Source organism: Mauremys mutica, chromosome 3 (genome assembly GCF_020497125.1).
Source record: "Mauremys mutica isolate MM-2020 ecotype Southern chromosome 3, ASM2049712v1, whole genome shotgun sequence".
Taxonomy (NCBI): Eukaryota; Metazoa; Chordata; order Testudines; family Geoemydidae; genus Mauremys; species Mauremys mutica.
Window position 1 is genome coordinate 10,138,609 of NC_059074.1, and position 23,855 is coordinate 10,162,463.

General features: G+C 44.3%; 1 protein-coding gene across 1 annotated transcript in view; it reads left to right on the forward strand.

The window, feature by feature from the left end:
- Positions 1–23,855, forward strand: part of MSRA (methionine sulfoxide reductase A) — a 436,252-nt gene that overhangs the window by 163,245 nt on the left and 249,152 nt on the right. The window lies entirely within an intron of this gene.

Consider the following 23,855-nt stretch of genomic DNA (forward strand, 5'->3'; position numbering starts at 1 on the left):
GCCAGTGGCTCCTACCCTGAGCCCAGATCAGCTGCTAGTCCCGCCTGGGCTGGAGGCAGGAGAGGACTGGACTTCCTGTTCCCCTGCAAGAAGTGGCTGGGGTGGTGTCTGACCCTGCATCCTCCCCCGATTCCTGCCCCCATCGCTCCTCAACTGTGTGGTGAGGGGTCACTGTAGGGGGAGCTGCTCCCCCATCCATCCTACCTCCATGCATGTGGACCTCCAATACCCAGACACCCCTGCCAAGCCTCACACCATACACCAACCCCCCAAGCCTTCCATACCCACACCCCACCCCACTGAACCTCAACCCCTGCATCTGGAGCCCCCTGCCTCCAGACTACCCCCCACTGAGCTCCCTGCACTCAAACCCCCACTCTAACGAGCCCCACCCCCTGTACCACTCTGAGCCCCCATGTCCAAACCCCCATGCCACTGACCCCAAATTAGCTGCACCCAGACCCCCAGCCAACCAAGCCCCTCTCCTCCAAAACCCAGACCCCCCCCCCCGCTGAGACCCCAACACCCAGACCACCCGCTGAGCCACAACCACTTTCACCTGGAAGCCCCTGCAGAGTCCCATTGCCCCTGGACCTGGAACCCCTGCAATGAGCATCTGTCTATCCAGATCCCCCCCACACCTAGACCACCACTGAGCTGCCTGCACCAAGATTGTCCCACACAGAATCCTCTCACCCCACACCTGGATCCCCTCACACTGAGCCCCTCCACACTTGGATCCTGCATGGTTGAGCCTACCTGCCCCACATTTGCTGTGCCTGGCATAGAGGGGCAGGGCCCCAGGGTGTTTCTGGGGTAGGCCTGGCCCTAGACCTTGTGCTGGCCCTAGACGGTCGAGGGGTGGGGAGGCTGCAGGGTGATCTCCCACCTTTGTGCAGCCAGTGGCCGGTGCTCCCCACAGCCATGCTGGAAACTCTGCCTTTATTTGTTGACAAATAAAACTTGCAGAATTTTAAAATATTGTGCACAGAATTTTAAAAAATTTTGGCACAGAATTTTTAATTTTTTGCTGCAAAATGCCTTCAGGAGTACCAGGTGGATTAGAGCAACCAATTTTCTAGACAAAGAAAATGCAGTAATCGTCTCAAAGAAAGAGATCAGGTTGGACTGGCACGATTTACCTTTTGTAACACCATGTTGTATTTTATTACAATTATTGTTTACCTCTGTGTCCTAAATTGCTCTTTTTCAAAATTTGTTCTAATCATTGTTATATTATAGCTCCAAAACCAGTAGTACTTGGCTTAAAAACACATCACTGGTCTACTCTACTATTGTAGACATTTTCAAAGCAGCAACATACAGTTCTATTCTTCCTTTTGATAAGCATTATTCATTGGACTTGGCATCCAAATCCAATGCTCACTTTGGTAAGCTGAAGCTACAGTCCATTTTTGCCTAGAAATCTTTGCCCACCATCCTCTGTTGGCAACAGTGTTTGCTCATCTGCCAGAAATGGGACTGCACAGAAGTCCTCAAAAAAGAAAGAGGGGTCACCGACTTGTAAATTATTTGTGCTTTGAGAGTTGCATCGATGTCTTCCTAGTATCCACCTGCCTTCTCTCTGCCGTGGAGTTCTTTATATTTTAGGACTCTGTGGGCTAGGAAGAAGGAGCTGAGTTGATGGGAGACAGGGATGTGCTACCTTATATAGACAGAGCCAATGATGTCATCTAGCCTGACAGCACTCTTGCACTCCGCCAGTGGCTTTGTCAGACAGTTCTTCAGTTTGACACTAGAGGTGCCAAATCCTATAAATGTGAATACTTAGAGGCAACTCTTGAAGAACAGTAATTACTAGAAGTAACCTCTTTATTAATATCTAAAATGAAAGGTATGAGTAAGCATAGGATTTTAGAAGTGTAACCTGCTTTCAGTAAATATTCCCAGTACTCAGATATGTTTAGATTTACTTGTAAAATAATAGTATAATGTTTAATGTCCAGTCTACATGGAGATGCAAAAGGTAATCCTTTTCCCAACTTGTCTAATACAGCTCGTTATATAGCTCTAGTTTCTGAGAAGCAGCCTCACTGATGCCCATGCCGATTCTATGTCATTCACTTTGATATGACTTCCTGTTTTGATCCAGGTACTTAGAGGGTGTGTGCGGGCTGTAATTATTCCTGCAGGTCTTCTCGTTATGAGAGAACATCACAGTTGAGAGATTAAGCTATCCTCAGGTTATTCCAATTCACTTAAAACAGTTACTCTATTTACTATGGCCCAGCTGCATTACATGATATACATGCTGTTCGTTACAATAAAGAAAAGCTTCCTTATTTTTACCACTGTGGGAGTCTAGATTTCAAATGTGACACACTAGTGGCAAATGCATTAACACCAGCCAACTAGTGACCTGTTGACCCATCTTGCATCAACCAATCAAAGAACACCTAGAATGGTAACACACAGTAGGCACATAGTTACTGCACACAATCTCACAGGAGTTACTATGGGCTCGTATAATGAAATCATTATGACACTTGAAGTGAGATGGAGAAGTGTTCCCAGCTCCTGCTGGTCAAGCAAATGAAGCATTGGGAATCAAACCTAGGAGTCATGCATGGTAGAGCAGAACTCATCCATTAAGTTCCTGTCCAAGCAATTTCCCTGTTTATCTGGCAATAAAAGTTTTCAATGATTGAAACATTTTGCCGGGGGAGGGAGGGAAGAGAAATCTTTACAAACTGGGCTATTTTTAACAACAATATCTGAACAAAGACAATATTTAAAGGGGTACGAAAATTTTGAAAAGAAGTATGTTAGGACCCCAAATCAGCAAGAGAATATAGTTATAGTTTTAAAAATTACAAATAAAGGCCTTGACCCAGCAAAGCACATGTAACTTAGGTGGGCCTGTTCACTTGTTCAAAGTTACACACATGTTTAAGGACATTGCTGTATTAGGGCCAGAAATATTTGTCAAATTTTCTCCTTTATTTACTACCAAGACCTGAGTTTAAGATGATATATTTCTGCTTTAGTAATTGCTGATGTAAGTATCCAAAACACTGCAACGATCTGATGCCAGTATTTTTGCTTTGGGTCAGATGCTAGTTTGTTCTTTCAAGAAGAAAGGTTGTTTGTGCATTAGATGGGTTTTCCTTTTGGTTCCTGTAATACATAGAGCTCATTATGCAGAGGTTTAGGTAAATAAAGATATTTTCTGAAAATATGACCTTACTGTGTGGCATTTTCTTGATCAAGTAACCTTGTAGCCAGCCCAGTTAATCATCCGATAATTGGCTTCTTGATGTGAACAAGGGCGACCCAGAGCTACAATAGTGAATAGTTCTTAAGAACTCTCTTCTAAACTAGTTATATCATATTAACAAGGAGGAGTGTGCTCGTCCTAATTCTCTGTCAGTTCAAACATTGACTGTATCCAGACTTTCCCAGCAGAATGTCATTTTCAAGTGATTTGATTAGGAAGGTTGAAATTCTTTGTATAATTTAAAAAGTTAAACATGGTTGTCGTTTTATTTATTTCTATCTATATATGGGATGTCATAAGTGCGTATAATGTGATGGTCCCTGTTTCCCAAACAGAGTACCACATCACTTGTGTTATGGCATGGTGGTAAAAATTAAGATTCATAGATTCTAAGGACAGAAGGGGCCACTGTGATCATTTATTCTGACCGCCTGTATAACACAGGCCATAGGACTTCCCTGAAAATGCCTGACCCATATCTACTCTACCTCTTCCATCATTGCTTCCACGCTTGGAGCTGTACCACTTGTGACATTTATGTCCCAGTTTTATCAATGTAGAAACTGCTAGAGCACAAACAAAATGGTGACTCTATTAAGAGCCACCTGCTGAAGAGAAAAGTGTTGGGGCACTGCATTGTATTGGGTATCAAGGTCAGCATGTGGAGCAGTACTCTGTTGCCAAATGCCTTGTCCTCACCACAACTTTCTAACCTCTTACTGAGAATCAGTGAATTTTTGCTCTACTTTTTGATCAAGGCAGTGGAATTCCTGATGGCCATCACCACTGTCAGGTGAATATAACAGGTGAAAGCTCTGTTAATGATGAATTATGCACTTTTCGCCAAGAAAATGAAGTTCCAAGAACTACAGTTCAACCATAAGATTTTTTTTTTTATGATCTGTAGAAAATATACTGTCTAACATATTACTATCCACATCCTGAGCAAAAGAAACAGCTTAGCCCTACTTTTATATGTCAGGAGACATTTAAATCTGTAGCTGAAGAGATCATAAGACTTCAGAATGTTGTTCCAGGTGCATGTGCTGTGGATATTTCCTCTAAATTTTAGAGGAAATATCTAAAGCAAAAGTGCCAGATGTTGCAAGAAGCAGTCAGGGACAAGGAGAAGGGAGGCTTAGATAGGGGGTGGGGTCCCGGGGGGCAGTTAGGGGCAGGGGTCTCGGAGGGGGCGATCAGGGGATAAGAGCAGGGGGGGTTGGATCGGTTGGGGGTTCTGTGGGGGGGCAGCCAGGGGGTGGGAAGTGGGAGGGACTGAATAGGGGGCAGGACTACCTCCCCCCCTATGTAGTGTCCTCTTTTTTGAAAGTTAAAATATGGCAACCCTAGTGTCAGTAGCATCTCGAGGGGAGTCTCTGAGACATACCCTGCGAAACAGTGTTACATGCCCTGTGAAACAGAGCTTAGAAAAGTTGGCAAGGAAAGATGAAGGGACAGGAATATACCTTTGGATGAAGGAAAAATAATGTTCTGTTTTGAAGATGCTTTAGTGTCACTGCAAACTTAATCTGTGAGAGGCTCCTGAAGGAAAAGGGCTTGCAGGTGCCAAACCCGGTTGGGCATGTCAAGTTAACATGGGTGGGATAAGGAGTGGCGGGGCCAAGAGATCCAGTGAGTGCCCCTCCTGGCCATTCTGCTAACAATACAGTGAGTGGAAACCAAGCCTGTGTGCTCTGGATCCCCTAGGGGGTGTGTGAAGCTTCTGGAGCCTGTCCAGCAAGCTCCCTCCACCCCGCCCCAAGTGTCAGGACCTGCTGTGCAGCATATTGAGGTGCAGCTCTGACCCTTCAGGCTCCCCAGTACCTAAACCTGTGTGAAGCTTCTGGTTTACAGTATAAATCTCTCAGGGGCAATGTGCTAGTTGTGAATGCTTAACACAGGCTGGTAGAAAGGCTTTGCACCAATCCTCGCACACGGCTATTTACTTAACAGAGAAAGCACAGAAGAGAACTGACCATCCAAACCAGTAAAACATCCTAGATACAATGTCTTTCATTAGTCCCTTGGTAGTGGGATCATCTGTGTTCCAGCAGGCAGGCAGGCAGACTCCTCTACCCTCTTGCCTATGCTGTCCTTGCAGCAGCTTCCCTCATCTTGATCTGGTGCAAAATGGCTCTCCCCCGTAAATCCCTTTATAGACTCCTGCTGGTGTCACATGCTGCTTTTGTTCTGTCTTTTGGTACCTTTCCCCTTCTCCCAACCCCCCTCCCTTCAGACAATTGGGGGAAGTGTCCTCTCCTAGCTGGAGCACACCTGTTGTCCCAAAGTGTTTTACTCGGAGTACACGATTGTTGAGTGATGATCACCCTATTGTTTGGCCTGGCAGAGACATGAGACAACCCTGCTAACTCATGGTTGATCCACATACATGTAGGCTTTCCATGACACAGTAACTTCATGGTATAGTTTCATGAAATTACCCACAATTCGGAAGTGGTACTGATAGAACTCCCAAATTGTCACATTACTGTGCCACAGTCTTCCCTGCTCCCAGCAGAATTCTGGCCCATAGCATCTTCTAGTTGTATCAGTGTCTCACCAGTCGAGCAGTACTCTTGGCCAGAGACCTTGTTCATGGCCAGTTTTTACCCATTTGTTCTGGTGCCAACATTGTCCTTTAGATTCTTCCTCTCTGGCATTTACCCCCGATATATTTGTAGAGAGCAATAATATCTCCTCTCAGCCTTTGTTTTGCTAGGATAAACCAGAAAATTTTTAATTTCCTCTCATGAGATAGACCCTCTCTCCCCCTGGTCAGCCTAGTAGCTCTTTTCTGCACATGTTCTAGTTTGAATTCATTTTCCTTGAACATGGGTGACCAGAATAGTACACAGTATTCCAGATTAGGAATACTGCCTTGTACAATGGCATTAATACTTTGTCTCTGCTGAAAATGCTTTGCCAGAGACATCCTGGGATTGCATTTGCCATTTTTACAGTTGCATTATGTTGGTGGCTCAGAGTCATCCCATGATCAACCCACATGTCTCTCTCCTCCTCTATCACTTCCAGCTGATGAGCCCACAGCTCGTAGCAGAAATTCTTATTATTAGATCCTAAGTGCATGACCTTGCACTTTGTACTATTAAATTTCATCCCATTTCTGTCACTCCAGTCTTCAAGGTTATCCATTTCTTCCTGTATAATATTCCAATTTCCCTCTGTATCGATGATGCCTCCCACTTTGAATCATCAGCACATTTCATTAGCACACGCCTCCTTGTGCCAAGGTCATTAATAAAAATATTAAATAAGATTGGTCCCAAGACTGATCCTTAAGGAACTTGACTGGATACCTTCCCCCAGTCTGGATAATTCACCATTGCCTTCTTGCCTTTAGACAGTTCTTTACCTATCTTACAATTCTTGTACTAATTCCCAGTTTATCCAATTTAACTAATAATTTCCCATGTGGGTCTGTGTCAAATGCTTTACTGAAGTCCAAGTGTATTAGATCTACCGTATTTCCCTTATCTAAAAGATCAGTTCTCTTCTCAAAGAAGAAAATCAGGTTAGTCATATCAGAGTAGTCATAAAAATCTTAAAATAAAGTCTAGGAACCTGATTTTCTGTTGCCCTCCATTGTGTCATCATTGACACCAGTGCAAAGTGGGTGTAAAATGCTATCATTCTGATGTGGGAGCATTTCATACCTACTTTGCATTGGTGTCAGTGACTCTGACAGACATGGCAATTTCCTGCAATATCTTGGACAAACATTAATGAACAAAGTTAAACTCTACTGGATTAAGTTTATGTATTGTTGTGAGCCAGGGATTGTATGTAATTCCATGTTGAGGGGGACCACAGACATACAGGAACTACAAACAGTGCAGGGGGGTGCGGTTAAGCAGACTGACTCAGGTTGTAACACCTCCAGAGAACTACAACCCCTTGGAGAGAGGCTCGCATATACTGGTTCAAACGGCATTCTCCAGGGACCAAGAGACAAATAAAGGAATTTTGGTTAAATGGCCTGCATTAAAACTGAGTCAGGGCCTTTTTTCTGATCCAACAAACCTTCCTTCCAAGGGGAGTCCCAATCCTTCTTGGGAAGGGTTGGAAGGACCTGGCCCAGTCTGTGTGCTTGTTCTGAGGTAACAGCTGTTAGGAACTTGTGACCACAGAAAAATCTCTTGGTGGGGGTTTGATGTACTGTTCACTGCCCAGAGTTTTTCTTGAAGTCAGGGGTGAACTCTGCTAAGGTTAATAGCATGTGTGAAGGTTCTTTTATTGTTTTTAATGTTTTCTCTGTAATGCTTTGACCTTAAGACTAAATGTGCTTGCTTAGAAACAGCTATGTGGTAATGTATAACTGTGGCAATAACAGTGTTTAAAGCCCTCAAAGAGTAAGCAAAATGCAAATGCAGGTCTGTTTAGGTGCTCTGCCTTGCTGAGGAATAACACAATGTTGGCAGGGAACTGTTTAGCCTGGAAAAACCCTGGTCCAGAGGGTGAAAGACTGGTTTCTGCCCAGGAGAGGTTACGGATCGGGAACTGGTAGCCTAAGCATGGGTGCCTTTGCTGGACCATAGAGGGGGAATACAGGTGCAGTTTCCCTGAACTGTGACAGTAACTGAACAGGGTGCAGAGTAATGGGGAATCAGGCCCCAGATATTTACAAAATGCTGCATTTCACTGGGTCTTTCCCAAGGACAATTCCTTAAGTACACTATGCACTAATAAGGGGATAATAAAATCTCTAATGCAAAGTAAAAGCTGTCCTTGATTGGCAGAAGTCTTTGTAACATTCTTGTGTTTCAAAGGATCACATCTCTTTCCTTTTGCTCCTGAAAACAAAAGTAATGAGGCCTTGGAAGCAGTATGTGCTGTGTCCTTCAGGAACTCACAGAGGCTGTTTATGCCCTCTTTTTATTTTATAATTTCTGAGCCAGCAGAAAATTAGCTCTGTGTGAATGTCCATTTTATAGCATGTGTTGTATATAAAATACGACATTCCATTTTTTCATCTGTTCAGATTGCAGCTTCAAATCAATATTAGCCACTTAAAAAACCCCTTATAATTATGCGTTTGGAGCCTGATCCAACACCTCTTGATGTCAATGGAAGAAGTGTCATTGATTTCAACGAGCATTGGATTGGGGCCCCCACTCAGCAGTCTGCAATGGCAGGCATTGACCCTAAAGAAGAATTTAGGGTGCTAGAATTTTCATGAGGACAAAAAGTAAAAATGTATTATAGAATTGGCTAATTCTCTTAGGCCTGGTCTACACTGGGGGGGGAGGGGTTGATCTAAGGTACGCAACTTCAGCTACGTGAATAGCGTAGCTGAAGTCGAAGTACCTCAGCTCGAATTACTTACCCGTCCTCACGGCGCGAGATCGACGTCCGCGGCTCCCCCGTCGACTCCGCTACCGCCACTTGCTCCGGTGGAGTTCCGGAGTCGACGGGAGCGCGTTTGGGGTTCGATATATCGCGTCTAGATGAGACGCGATATATCGAACTCCGAGAAATCGATTGCTACCCGCCAATCCGGCGGGTAGTGAAGACGTACCCTAACTCACATTGCTCTTATTCCATTGAGTTCAGTGGTAGGGTGACCAGACAGCAAGTGTGAAAAATCGGGACAGGGAGTGGGTGCTAAGAGGAGCCTATATGAGAAAAAGACCCCAAAATCGTGACTGTCCCTATAAAATCGGGACATCTGGTCACCCTATTCAGTGGTATTTACTTCTAATTTTCACTGGTGTAAATGAGAAGAGAATGATGCCTAAAGCGGTTAGCCAAACTCTGACGTTAATTGACTTACAATAGTTGCCACAGGAAAAAAGATGTAGATTTTTTTGGGAGAAATAGGACTCTCAAATAGAAGTACATTGTTTATCTTTTGTTTGTCAGCATTTAAAAATTGACATTTTTAGACTTTTCTATATGATTTCTATAGACATCTCGGTATTATCTGAGCACCTCGCACGTTAATGGATTTATCCTCACAACACCACTGTGAGGGGGGAAGTGTTAGAACCATCACTGCTCAGTACCTCAGAAAATCAGGTCCTCATAAGTTGGGCATCCAATATTAGTGGCTACTTAAAAAAATCTTGCTTCAGCATCTTAACCAATGCTCATTGGAGTCAATGGGAATCTTTACATTGCCTGCATTGGGCTTTGGAACAGGCCCTAAGCGTCACATTTTTAAAAGCACACAAGTCCCATTTTCAAAAGTGATTTAGGGTCAGATTATTTAAAGGTATCTAGGCACCTAACTCCCAGTGGTCATACAGGAAATCTGTATCAGAGCCAGGAATGGAAACCATTCCTGCTACCAAGTGCAGAATTTAGCCATGAAATCATCCTTCCTTTTTGTGGCACAGTAGGGTTAATTTTGTTTTGTTTTTAACATTTCGCTATTTAAAATCCATTGGAGTTTCTCCATGAGATTATGAACATGTTTAGAGAGGTCAGTTTTTTCTGTATAAATCTTGACAAGCTTTGTAAAATTCTGGGTACATAATTATACTTTTAGTTAAGGTCTACAAAAACAATGTTTGAAATGCAAGGGCCATTTCCAACACAGACGGTATCGTAGCCTGCTGAATAAATTATACAACAAATTGTGTGATTTTTTTGGAATGAACTGATACATACTATTGTCCTGATTTGCCTATCCCAGGCATTAGTGACCAATGTCCCAGATTGGTGCTTGGGGGCCAGTGTTGCTGCTGGAGGTGCCTATAGGGTCATGCCTGTCAGACAAGATGTAAAACTGAATCCTGACAAGTGGTGGCACTGGAAGATGACATAAAACTTTACACAAGATATGGGGCACATTAATTCCAGGGTGCTGGTTAAATTTCATTCTGCCTACCTAGCTTCCCTTCTTTTTTAGTTTCTGTCTTAAATGTTTATGTACCATTAAAGTTAACTATTTGCTAATCTCCACCTGGCACATTAGAGATGGATGATATGATTCCTGTATAGGAATGTCTGTAAAATACTTTGGGAGCCTTTGTGTGGAAATGGATTATGGGGCCTGTAGGGACTGTTTTCTGAGGGCCCTGATCATTTTTATATCAAGTCATTAGGGGATAAGGGAATCCCAAAATAGATTTGGTGGGGGGAGGGATAGCTCAGGGTACGTCTACACTACGGGACTATTCCGAATTTGCATAAACCGGTTTTGTAAAACAGATTTTATAAAATCGAGTGCGCGCGGCCACACTAAACACATTAAATCGGTGGTGTGCGTCCATGGTCCGAGGCTAGCGTCGATTTCTGGAGCGTTGCACTGTGGGTAGCTATCCCGTAGCTATCCCATAGTTCCCGCAGCCTCCCCTGTCCCTTGGCATTTCCGGGTTGAGATCCCAGTGCCTGATGGGGCAAAAATCATTGTCGCGGGTGGTTCTGGGTACAGCCTCACCCCTCCCTCCCTGAGCAGCAGACAACCGTTTCGCGCCTTTTTTTGCTTGGTGAACTGTGCAGACGCCATAGCACAGCAAGCATGGACCCTGCTCAGCTCCATACCGCAATCGTGAATGTTTTAAACACCTCGCGCACTCTCGTGCAGTCTATGGTGAACCAGGACCTTCAATCCGAGGTGAGGAGGAGGCGGATACGGCAGCGCGGCGATGACAGTGATGAGGACGTAGACACAGAATTCTCTCAAACCGCGGGCCCCTGCGCTTTGGAGATCCTGATGGTAATGGGGCAGATTCTATCCATTGAACGCCGATTTTGGGCCCGGGAAACAAGCACTGACTGGTGGGACCGCATTGTGTTGCAGGTGTGGGACGATTCCCAGTGGCTGCGAAACTTTCGCATGCGTAAGGGCACTTTCATGGAACTTTGTGACTTGCTTGCCCCTGCCCTGACACGCCATAATACCAAGATGAGAGCAGCCCTCACAGTAGAGAAGCGAGTGGCGATAGCCCTGTGGAAGCTTGCAACGCCAGACAGCTACCGGTCAGTCGGGAATCAATTTGGAGTTGGAAAATCTACTGTGGGGGCTGCTGTGATGCAAGTAGCCAAAGCAATCACTAAGCTGCTGCTACGAAAGGTTGTGACTCTGGGAAACGTGCAGGCCATAGTGGATGGCTTTGCTGCAATGGGATTCCCTAACTGTGGGGGGGCGATAGATGGAACCCATATCCCTATCTTGGCACCGCAGCGCCAGGGCACCCAGTACGTAAACCGCAAGGGGTACTTTTCAATGGTGCTGCAAGCACTGGTAGATCACAAGGGACGTTTCACAAACATCCACGTGGGATGGCCAGGGAGGGTTCATGACGCTCGCGTCTTCAGAAGCACTACTCTGTTTAAACGGCTGCAGCAAGGGAATTACTTCCCAGACCAGAAAATAACAGTTGGGGATGTTGAAATGCCTGTCGTTATCCTGGGGGACCCAGCCTACCCCTTGATGCCATGGCTCATGAAGCCATACACAGGCAGCCTGGACAGTGGTCAGGATCTGTTCAATTACAGGCTGAGCAAGTGCAGAATGGTGGTGGAATGTGCATTTGGCCGTTTAAAGGCGCGCTGGCGGACATTACTGACTCGCTCAGACCTCAGCCAAACCAATGTCCCCTATGTTATTACTGCTTGCTGTATTCTCCACAATCTCTGTGAGAGTAAGGGGGAGACCTTTATGGCGGGGTGGGAGGCTGAGGCAAATCACCTGGCCGCTGATTACGCGCAGCCAGACACCATGGAGATTAGAAGAGCACACCAGGAAGCGGTGCGCATCAGAGAAGCTTTGAAAACGAGCTTCATCAATGGCCAGGGTACAGTGTGACTGCTGTGTTTGTTGATGAACACCCAACCCCCTTGATTGACTCAGTCCCTGTAAGCAACTCCCCCACCCCCTTCGAGTACAGCTTACTTATGCAAATAAAGTCACTCTCATTTAAAAAGCATGAATTCTTTATTGATTCATTATAAAAAGAGGGAGAGAAGTAAGGGTGTGGTTTGGGAGGAGGATAGGAGGGATGGAGAAGGCCATTAAAAAAAAAATTCACAGTAACGACATCCTTCTGGTTGGGCTGTCCACGGGGTGGAGTGGGCGGGTGCACGGTGCCTCCCCCCACGCTTTCTTACACGTCTGGGTGAGGAGGATGTGGAACATGGTGAGGGTTGGGGTGGTTATACAGGGGCTGCAGCGGCACTCTTTGATCCTGCTGCCGTTCCTGAAGCTCCACAAGACGCTGGAGCATGTCAGTTTGATCACGCAGCAGCCCCAGAGTTGCATCCCGCCACCGCTGATCTTCCTGCCGCCACCGCTGATTTTCCTGCCGGTCTTCCTGCCGCCACCTCTCATCTCGGTTGTCCCTCCTGTCCTCACGTTCATCCCTCCTGTCCTCACGTTCACTGGCCTCTTTCCTGTAATTTGAAACCACGTCCTTCCACTCATTCAGATGAGCTCTTTCATTGCGTGTAACTTCCATAATATCCGAGAACATCTCATCTCGCGTCTTCTTTTTCCTCCGCCTTATCTGTGCTAGCCTTTGGGATGGAGGAGGGATGGTTGAAAAATTTGCAGCTGCATGAGGGAGATAAATATTTAGAAAGATACATTTTACAGAACAATGGTTATACTCTTTCACAGTGAACAGCAGTATTCACCTAGCACATGTGATTTCCCTACAAGGTCGCATTTTTCATCTTAATAGTGAGTGCCTGCAGCTCTGGAGTTACAGATCTCACAGACACAGGTCCAGGCATCAGAATTCAGCTTGCATGCGGCCATGGTAAGCCACTGTCTTTCGGCTTCTGTAGTGATTTACCCCTCCCCCCCAACGCATGGCTAATACCACGCTAGCTCCCTGCTAATCAACAACCTTCCCCCACCCCCCCCCCACCCACTGCGTGTCTGGTACCTTGGGGAAGATCGCCGGTGACCAAACACAGAAAAGATCATCGGCATTTCACTCCTCCCCTCCCCCCGCTTCGCTACGTGCAGGAACGTAGTTTTTGTCAGCTGATGCAGTCCACGAACCCAGTAGAAAAATGGCCACCCCCCTTACTTAAATTCCTGATTTTTAACCAGGTTATCCTGAACGATATCACTTTGCTGAGGATAACAGAACAAGATAAAGAACGGATGCTTCTTGAATGCCAGCAGTCACTACTTGCTACATGCATGGCGTGGTAAAGTGTCCTACCACGGTGGGCGGAACAAGGCAAAAACAATGTTTGCTATTTGCAAAGGTACACTCACCAGAGCTCCCTTCCATGACGTCATTGTCTGGGATAGTGGCTTGTGAGGGCTGGGAGGACGGTAATTGTCAGGGTGATTGCATGCAGCTCAGCATAGAAGCGGCATGTTTTTCGACCAGTTGGAACTCAGTGATTTGAGCATTGGCCTGCTAAACCCAGGGTTGTGAGTTCAATCCTTGAGGGGGCCACTTAGGGATGTGGGGCAAATATCAATACTTGATCTTGCTAGTGAAGGCAGGGGGCTGGACTCAATGACCTTTTCAGGTCCCATCCTGATCTAGGAGATTGGTATATCTCCAATTATTTTTTTTTATTTTTATTTATTATTTTTAGATTCAACAAACCTGGGGAACTGAAATGCAAGAGTGCAATGTTTCTGGATGGTGCATGCACCTCTTCTTCTATTATGTGTTCCTTTATAAGTGAAAAGCTTCAATTCTCCTTTAAAAACAAAGCAATGCATGTATAAATGGTGGTACAATGCTGGTGGCACTTAGGGTGACCAGATGGCCCGATTTTATAGGGACAGTCCCGATATTTGGGGCTTTTTCTTTCATAGATGCCTATTACTCCCCACCCCCTGTCCTGATTTTTCACACTTGCTATCTGGTCACCTTAGCAGCACTGCAGCCACTGGCACCATAACTTGTGAATATGTGCTGCGGGCTTGTCTTCATTAAAGTTTTTACCCTGAGTTATTTGCCAGATAACTTGGGTTAGTCCACTCCTTTGTAAAGGCTAGTCTGGATGGTTCCTGAATGTCTGTACCAGGCTCTGAGTGTTTGTGACTTACCCTAAGCTGAGATGAGTGCTGTGGAAATGCCTATAAATAAGCATATACTGAAGACTACAAAGGAGAGCCTCCTATGTGCAGCTCTGTAGAGGTTCAGGGTCAAATTGTGCCCACTCCCTGCACAACAGAGGGACAGGGGTCAAGAACCCCCACTGTCCCTGCCATCTATCCCTTCACAGGTGCTGGGCACATTAAGAGCCCTTACAGTTAAGGAGCACTGGGATTCTACATGATTAAATTCACTGTTGGTGGCAGCCTGTGCAAAGGAGTAGGGAGGCAATTGGGCCATGCCCCTGGCTTTAGAAGCGGGGAGTTTGCAAACTTCACCCTTTAGGAGAATGAGGCAAGGGCTATTCTTGGGCAGTGTGTCTCTGCATTGCCCTCAATGCAAGACAGTGCCTTAACTGTAGTGTGGAAGAAAAAACACCTGAACAATCTAAGAGAAAGAAAATGATCAATGTTTCAAATAAGATAAGAAGAACCAAACGCAGTAAATTCTGATTTGAATTGAACCTGTAGGTAATCCTGAAACAGCCACAGTTATTTATTTGCCAGCCAAGAAAACTGCGTGCAACATGTCAGGCTTTGAGATAAAATATATTGTCTTAAATCCTACATTATAATAATAAATAATATAATCCTGGTGTGACACATTTCTGCTTGAACCTTGACTGAAAATTATTGAGGATTATCTTGTGAATTACCTAGTAGCAGTCAGCCATTCAAGCAAAAAAGATGTAACGTGGATGAAATATTGAAATGTATTTATAATTAGCTACAATATTTGTATGTTGTCCTGGAGCCTAAAATGCCCACTGCCCTTCAAGAAAGGGAGTGTCTTTTTGCAGGAACTCCATGATAGTCAATGGAATTCACCTTGTAGGACAGGTAGAATTTTGCAGTCTGATGGTACAGCTTAGGTCAGGATATGTCTATACTACAAAGAAAAGTCTGTGGCGTCAAGTCTTAGAGCCCGGGTTAATTGACTCAGGCTTGGGCTGAGGGGCTAAAAATAGCAGTGTAGGCGTTCTTGCTCAGGCTGGAGCCCGGGCTCTGAAACCCAGCAAGTGAGGGAGGGACTTGGAGCCAGGGCTCCAGCCTCAGTGGGAATGTCTATACCTCTATTTTTAGCCCCACAGTTCAAACCGCACAACCCCAAGTCAGTTGACCCAGGCTTTGAGACTTAGTGCAGTGTAGTCATAACCTTAGAGGTCTAAGCATCATGTTGGGACAGGCCAGACTCTTCAGAATCAAAGTTCAAATCCCCACAGGATCATCTTATCCTGAGGCAGACAAAGTGAGTACAGTACTAACCATTTCACTATGTGGAGGCCTTTTGGATAAGATCTTAAAAATCAAGGCCCATTCCTCTGTGTGAGGACATTAAAGATCTGTCAGCACCCTTCTGGAGAAGAGCGATTTGCGTTGGTGTCAGTGATCAAAATTGTCCCTCCCCATAATGTAGGGTGACCAGATGTCCTGATTTTATAGGGACAGTCCCAATTTTTGGAGCTTTGTCTTACATAGGCACCTATTACCCTCTGCCCCCGTCACAATTTTTCACACTTGCTATCTGGTCAACCTACCATAATGTAGTGTGCTGTTTGGCCATAAGTGGCTGCAGTTTCTCTTCAGGGAGCCTCTGCATATTTCCACTAATGGGGGTTCATAGGGACAGTGGTAATATGAAAAAAAGTCAGCTCTAACTGCACTAATATTATCCTAATAATAAAAATATGTACTAAAAGAAAGTTTGGGGCCAGAATCTGTGCGACAGAGTCAGCAGTGAGGTTCCTTGACTCCACAGCAGATGTGATCAGATAGGAATTTAGACAGTTGGGGCTCGCACCACTCTTATATAGCCTCAGGCGCTGGCCAAACTGATGGATGTGCAAATCCTAATGAGCATGGTTTTCCAAAAAGCCTCATAGCACAGGTTCCTCGAATCCCCATGATAGTGTATGTGCAGGGGCAACGAGGCTGGATTAAAGCCACGGTGTTGCCATAAGACTATAAATATTTGTGCACCACTCTTAGATCAGCCTATGCTAAGGTAAAGCACAAACCATTATAGTGAGGCTTGGCAGAATTCGATTTTCATTTTTTTATAATTTCAGTGGGTAGTATCAGTGTTTGTTCTGAGGCATTCTTTCCGATTTGTATCAGATTTCACAGTTGTAGGAAATTATGGAGAGGGGGAAGCAATAGAGTGGTTCAGACAATCATTATTTAATGAGAATAAATGCTGAGATTTACTAAGTTAAAGATTTATAACCGTTAAAACACAAATTGTCAACATTACATGTCAAAAATTACAAAGTAAATCTCTTTAAATCAAAATCTAATAAGTTCTCAAGCAGCGTTTTTCTTTGCCTATCTGTAAATTTATATTATTATTGATGGAAATATTTTTTGTCGGTTTGTGTGTGTATGTTGAAATGAACGTTTACCAACATTTACTGATAAAAATGGAATGCTTCCAAGCCTAGTTTTAGTCTAGAGCAAGCGTTTAGGGAGTGTCTGGGCTAGTCTTGACAATGAGTTAAATAGCAATCAATTAACTCAAGATTAAAAAGTCTAGTGTAGACATACCCATAAGGCTGGAACCTTATTTTTTTATATGACAGTGCAGATTCTGATCTTATCATAACACTCCATGATCTGGGGTCTGAGGCATAGGCCTGTAAATCCAGATCCACAAAGGGACTTTGATGTTGCCGTACTTGGTGTAGAAATGCCTAACTTTTAGTCACCTAGAAAATCACTTGAACAATATGGGATCCACAAAGCCTGGATTAGGTGCCTCGGTTCCCATACAATGAATGGGGAGAGATAGGTGCCTAAGAATGGGATCCACAAAAGCCAGCTCGCCAGGCATGGAGCTGCCTAAACTAGCCAATGAGAGGATGTAACGATGCTGGTTCTGGCGGGACCCAACTGAGAGTGACAATTCAGGACAAATTGTTTAAAACAGGGCAGTTACAGCCCAAGGCTGGGGTTTTTCACCTCTAAGGCAAACCAAACCAGCCAGACTAATAGGACTTTGGTTTCACCCCACTGGCTAACCACAAGTCACACAAGCAATTCCCTTAGACACTTCAGTTTCCCAGTATCATAACCAGTGCCACTCGTTATGGGGTCAAATGGTTATGAAAACCAATACCCCAGGAAAAGAAAAAAGGTTCTCCTGATCCCAAAGGACCAAGCCCCAGACCCAGGTCAATATACAAATCAGATCTTACCCACAAATCACGCTGTTCCCAATCCTTTAGAATCTAAAGGTTTATTCATAAAAGGAAAAAGATGTAGATGAGAGTTAGAATTGGTTAAATTGAATCAATTACATACAGTAATGGAAAAGTCTTGGTTCAGGCGTGTAGTAGTGATAGAATAAACTGCAGGTTCAAATCAAGTCTCTGGAGTACATCTCCAGCTGGGATGGGTCATCAGTCCTTTGTGTAGAGCTTCCGTTGTAGCAAAGTCCCTCCAGAGGTAAGAAGCAGGATTGAAGACAAAATGGAGATGAGGCATCAGCCTTTTATAGACTTTTCCAGGTGTAAGAACATCTCTTTCTTCTTACCATGGAAAATTACAGCAAAGTGGAGTCTGGAGTCACATGGGCAAGTCTCTGCATACTTAGCTGAGTTACAAGGCGTATCTGCCTTCTCTCAATGGGTCAGTTGTATATCTGATGGTCCTTAATGGGCCATCAAGCAGGCTAGGCAGAGCTAACACCAACTGGTCTGGGATGTCTCCCAGAAGCACAGCATAAGTTTGAAATACAGACAGTATAGAGCCAATACTCATAACTTCAACTACAAAATTGATACACATATATAGACAGCATATCCAGTAAACCATAACCTTGTCTTAGACACCTCATTTGACTCCCTTTATACAAGATTTGGTGCCACTACAGGACCATGGTTGCAACAATGATCTATATGTCCCAGATTATATCAATAACGTCACAGAGGGGTATGGCCTAAGCCCTGCCCCTCTCAAGGAGTTTGGTGCTGAAGTTTGGGCTGTGAGGAGGTGTTGATCTCCACTTGGGAGCCACAGCTGAGAGCCCCACTCCTGGCATAGTTGCCAACTTTCCCCACCCCGACTCCACCCCATCCTTGGCCCTGCCCCCATTCCAACCCCATCCCCAAAGTCTCCACCCTAACTCCGCCTCCTCCCTGCCCCTATTGGATCCCTTCCCCACATCCCCGCCCCAGCCCCGCCTCTTCCCCCAGCGCGCCGTGTTCCCCCACCTCCTCCCTCCCTCCCTGCCCTGCCCTGTGAATCAGCTGTTTCGTGGTGTAAGCGCTGGGAGGGAGGGGGAAGAAGCAGGACGCGGCGGCGCGCTCGCGGAAGAGGCAGAGGTGAGCTGTAGCAGCGGGGTGGGGCAGGGCCATGGGGAGCTGCCGATGGGTGCTGAGCATCCCCCAATTTTTTTCCGTGGGTGCTCCAGCCCCGGAGCACCCACAGAGTCGGTACCTATGACTCCTGGAATCAGACAGTTTAAGGCGCCCAAGCTGTTCATTGCAAGAATGGCTTAGGTGCCTGCCTAACTCCCTGAAAAATGGCTGGAGGAGGAAGAGCTGCCAACCTTATAAGTTTTAGCTCAGTGATTAGAGCCCTCGCATGGGATGTCGGAGACCAGGTTTAATTCCCCTCTCTGCTTGATGGGGGGAAGCAGGGAAAAGGAATTGAACCAAGATCTCCCTTCTCTTAGGAGAGTGCTCTAGCCCCTGGGCTATGGGATATTCTAATGTGGGGTTCTCTCAATCTTTCCTTTTGAAGCTCTTCCACATGGGGATAAATAATTAAACAGTAATTGGGCCAGGGAGAGAGTGAGAATTACTCTGTAGCATGGCAGATAGGGCACCCGTTTCCCTGCTCCAGTGGCTGGTCAGATTTTGAGAGGGATCGGATCCAGTAAGTGTGCTCCGAGACAGCCTACTGGATTGGGCCCTGCAGGCAAGACAGATGTTTGTGGATTGCACTGGGGTTTAGACAGGAGATAGCTGCCAAGAGTGAGGCAGCAGTGTGCATGTACAGAGGCAGAAACTTAAGGTGCCTAAGGAGCTTTTACAGCAGAAATGTAGGTGTGGAGAGACTTTAGGGGCCTATAATGTTAGGTGCCAGGCGTTTTGTGCATCACAGTGGAGCCTAAAACCGAGGCCTCTTTGGGGCTCTGGGCCATAATGCCGATACTCTAATCCAGCGCTGAGAGGCATCTCTTAAGGACCTATAGTTGCAGTTAAATAACCTCTGTTTCAGGGTATCATGCTTCATTGGTAGAGTTTGTGAAGCACTTTGGGATGGAAGGCGCTCTATAAAGATTATGTAATGTTATTCACATGATACTTAAAATTATATCTTAAAAGCAACTGCAACATTCTTATATGGCAGATACTTTTGTGAAAGGCATGTTTATAAGTGACTAACAAGTAACAAACATTTATAAGTACTATAAGCCAGAAATGGTGCTAGAAACCTATTTATCAGTTAGAGCCATGCTCTCCTTTTCTATTTAGTCCACTAGTTATTTAAACAATAAGATAAAGCCACTAAGTACATAGACTCTTGGTTTAGGCCCATCTCTGGTTACAATTATCTAGTTAGCAATGTGACTCTTACTAGCATTAACTAATTAAGGTTATTGGGAGTCACAAGGCTAAAAACTCTATGAGGCATTGAACATGTGGGATATAGCATCTAGAGTGCAAGTCATAACCCTCATTAACTATCTATTGCAAGAGGATTTTTGCGAAAATTAATGTGAAAGAATTGCACTTAGTCCCTTTTATGATGAGCAATGAACTAGAGGCATCTGTAAAAACCAGTCACCCAGGGCACCCTGACCATGCCATGCTAATTTTCCTTCCATTTCAGCAGTCACTCTGGTGCAGCTCAGGCACAGATACAATTGCCAGGAGGTTAATGGCGACTGGTTGTAATCTGAAAATGATTAGTATCAGAATAACGCCACCAGTAGTTTAGACAGTGCTGACTTCAGCTAGATTATGGTCCACACACAAAAATGTCATAACTTCCTGACATCTCCTTTGAGAATTTGAGCGAAATAATTTTTAGACTGAGCACTGTGTTTTGTTCTGTTCTCCCCTTCTGAAAAAAGGTGTCAGTAACAGAGTGGTCCACAGATGGGCAACGAAGAGGAGTAAAGACTTTTGTATAAGGAGAGATTGTAGAGATCGAGATGCTTAGCTTACAGAGGGATAAAATAAAGGTGCAGAGACGAGAACGAAAGGACATTGATACCCCCTGTCTTCTGTGAAGGGAGTCTCTGTGTGCCAGACACAGGGCGGGAATACAGAGCACAGGGTTGTGGGTAGACTATCGCAAGGACAATAGGATCAGTAATTACAGATCCACTGGTTCCAACATCCAACACACAACACTATCCTCCGCACTAGCTGATGTGGGCCTTTTATGGAGCGAACTGCCATAGAATGTAAATAGTGCCAATGGCCCTTCCCTTGTGTGGGGTTACTACACAGCGATACCTAGGGACTGTCATATTTCTCGTTTCAATAACTGTTTATTTAGAAAATATAAGCAAGTTTATGAATCATTACCACACACATTCCATGAGTACCAAGACCCAACAATGCTGTATTAACAATTACCAAAATAAGTTCATCCCATTTTGTTTGCAAGAGATTTTGTGCCGTGACATAGCTTTATCTGTAGGTAAGACTATTACCAAGGTAGAAGGTGAGCCTCCTTGCATCATCCAGCCCCTATTGTTTCTGGGGATTTTCTTAATCTGAAAAACAATTCTGCCTTTCCTCTTTAACAGACTGTAGTAAGTCGGTTGTGGTTATTATTATTTTTAAATGGTCAAATGCCACTTTTTTTTGTGGGTGAGTGCACTCAGTATAGGAGATATGGTATTCAAATATCTACTGTTCCATTGGTTTTGCTGCATTAATTTTTCTATAACAATTTTCTCCTGTTTTTTTTTCTTTTTTTGAGTTATTCTTCTATTTTCAGGAGAGGTTTTCCCTTTTCCATTGAGAAGCTGCCAAAAGGCTATTGGCTACTAACAGATGGGTAATTCACTCTTGGAAGTCCTGTATTTCAAATACATAGCCCCTTGGTCCAAATTACTCTGAACTTGATCTTCTGGGCACACGGTAAAAGCCATTTATTGGACAGGGATTTATTGGAGAAGGGTGGAAGGGGTGTGCCTGTGGAGGCTGGGAAGGGGAGAAGCTAAAGTAGCTGTTTTGCAGCTTTGATTTATGGGCTCACTGAGTCAATTCATTATTTGTGTATGGTTATTTTTTGCTGGTGGGTGGTTATCATTTATGATTGTAAGTTTAATTAATTGTTAGGGTGCCTACAGCTTTTTGTATGGGCACTTTTATTGTTATTTATATCTAAAGATATAAATAAAATAAATACAGTGAGGCTGCTTCCTATGCATGTATTTGTGACACTTAATTTAGATTTAATGTAACTTAGAGATAATTAGAAAGAAAAGATAGGATTTCTATTCTTTGCGGTAACATATTATTTTCTGCAGCATAGCCCTAGAAATGCTTCTTGTTTTGGCCATGACAAGTAATGTTTGCGGTGCTCTGCCATGATAGTTGTAGAACGTGTTTTATTTTGCATCTGTGTATTTCAAAAGCCCTAAGGTCACTGACAAATGATGGAGATCTTCAAGCGACAAGGCTAAGGCATCACTTTGACTGAAGAGATTAGTTAAATGAAACAAGCAGCGTCAATGGCATCAAAAAGATTACACAGCCCAGATGACATCTCATATTCAATATGTACATCCAGTTCCACTCGAGATGTGGACCCTTAAAGCATGCGACTGAGGATGATCTAAAAATGAATCTTTGGTGCAAAGCGTTGGACTGCTGGGATCAAAGGAAGATCATGAAATGATTTGAAAGCCTCAAATCAATGACTGAACTGAAAAAAGTGATCCTTTGCAATGAAGAAAATCATCAGTTTCATGGTAGGACCTCATCTGTCTTCCTCAGCCCCTTTTTCTCATGTATTGTTCGGGGGTTCTCTGCATCCCTATCAGAGCCCTCAAATTAAGAACTTAGCCCCTACATGCAGGGTGGTAGAGTTGTAGGGCAGAAGAGTGTCTTGGTTGCAGTTATTTGTGCGCTAGTTGGCACAACTCACCCCGTACAGATTCTTTCCTTGGAAATTCTGCTACAGTAACTCTCGCTGTGGCTTGGGTTAATTTTTGGAAACTTCACAGATATTCAAGGGAGCGGCTATCATTTTTATTCATTCACAGCGTCTATTTGTATTTATCAAATAAGTTTGAAGAATAAATTTGTTCTGCATTGTTGCAACCAGCTGTTCTATAAGAAATAGAAAAGAGCCAAAAATTAAAGATGCCAGATTGTGACCTTTAACCCCTGACCATTCCTTTCCCCCCCAAAAGACAATGAAAATAGAAGTTTCCATCCAACACATTACTGGCGTGAAATCCCCAATGGTGACAAAGCGGAGAGGCCATGGATTATGTACTCAAAAACCCAGAATACTGCATGCTGTTTTTGTTGCAAACTCTTCCGGTCTAATGTTCCAGCCACATTGGGTTCTACAGGAACTGGAAAAATCTGGCTAGAAATCTGGCATGCCATGAGAAGGCAGCAAATCACCAGAGAGCATTCCATAGGTGGAAAGAGCTTGAGATGAGACTAAGGTTAAAGGCCACCATAGATGATCAGCATCAAAAAAAGATTGCATCAGAGTCTCTTTACTGGCAAAATGTTCTGAAAAGGCTTATTGCCATTGTCAGAATGCTTGCTACCCAAAACCTAGCACTGCGTGTCACTTCAGATCGGCTGTATGCGCCAAACAATGTAAACTTCCTTAAAATTGTGGAGCTGATGGCTGAGTTTGATGCTGTACTGCAGGAACATCTAAATAGAGTCACCACCCAAGACATGTACAGACACCACTACCTTGGAAAAACAATTCAAAATGAGATCATACAGTTACTGGCAACAAAAGTCAAACAGAAGATTGTGGCAGATCTGAAGTCAGCAAGATATTACTCTGTTATTCTGGACTGCACACCTGACATCAGCCATACAGAACAAATGACTTTAATGGTGCATTTTGTAACAACAGAACCTAGTGAAAATGTCCCTGCAATGGTGACTGTCAGAGCATTTGCTAGAATTTATTGACATTGATGATACTACAGGAGCTGGTAAATGTGCTTCTTAAAAATGTGGAAGATACAGGAATTGCAATAGCTGACATGAGAGTTCAGGGCTACGATAATGGTGCCAACATGAGAGGAAAGATCAGAGGAGTGTGGACACGGATCCGAGAGCTTTTTTTGTCCCATGCAGTTCTCATTCATTGAACATGGTGGTCAGTGATGCAGCATCAGTTTCTAGTGAGAATGCTGAATTTTTTTAATGTAATTCAAAGCATCTCTGTATTTTAATCTGCATCAACTCATCAATGGCAAATTTTGGAGCAACATCTGGGGACATCCTCTCTGACACCGAAACCACTGAGATCCACATGATGGGAAAGTTGAGTGAATGTGATAAAGTCTATCAAACACCAAATTGGGAAGATAGATGATGCCACAGTTGCCATTATGGAGGATAATGGTATGAC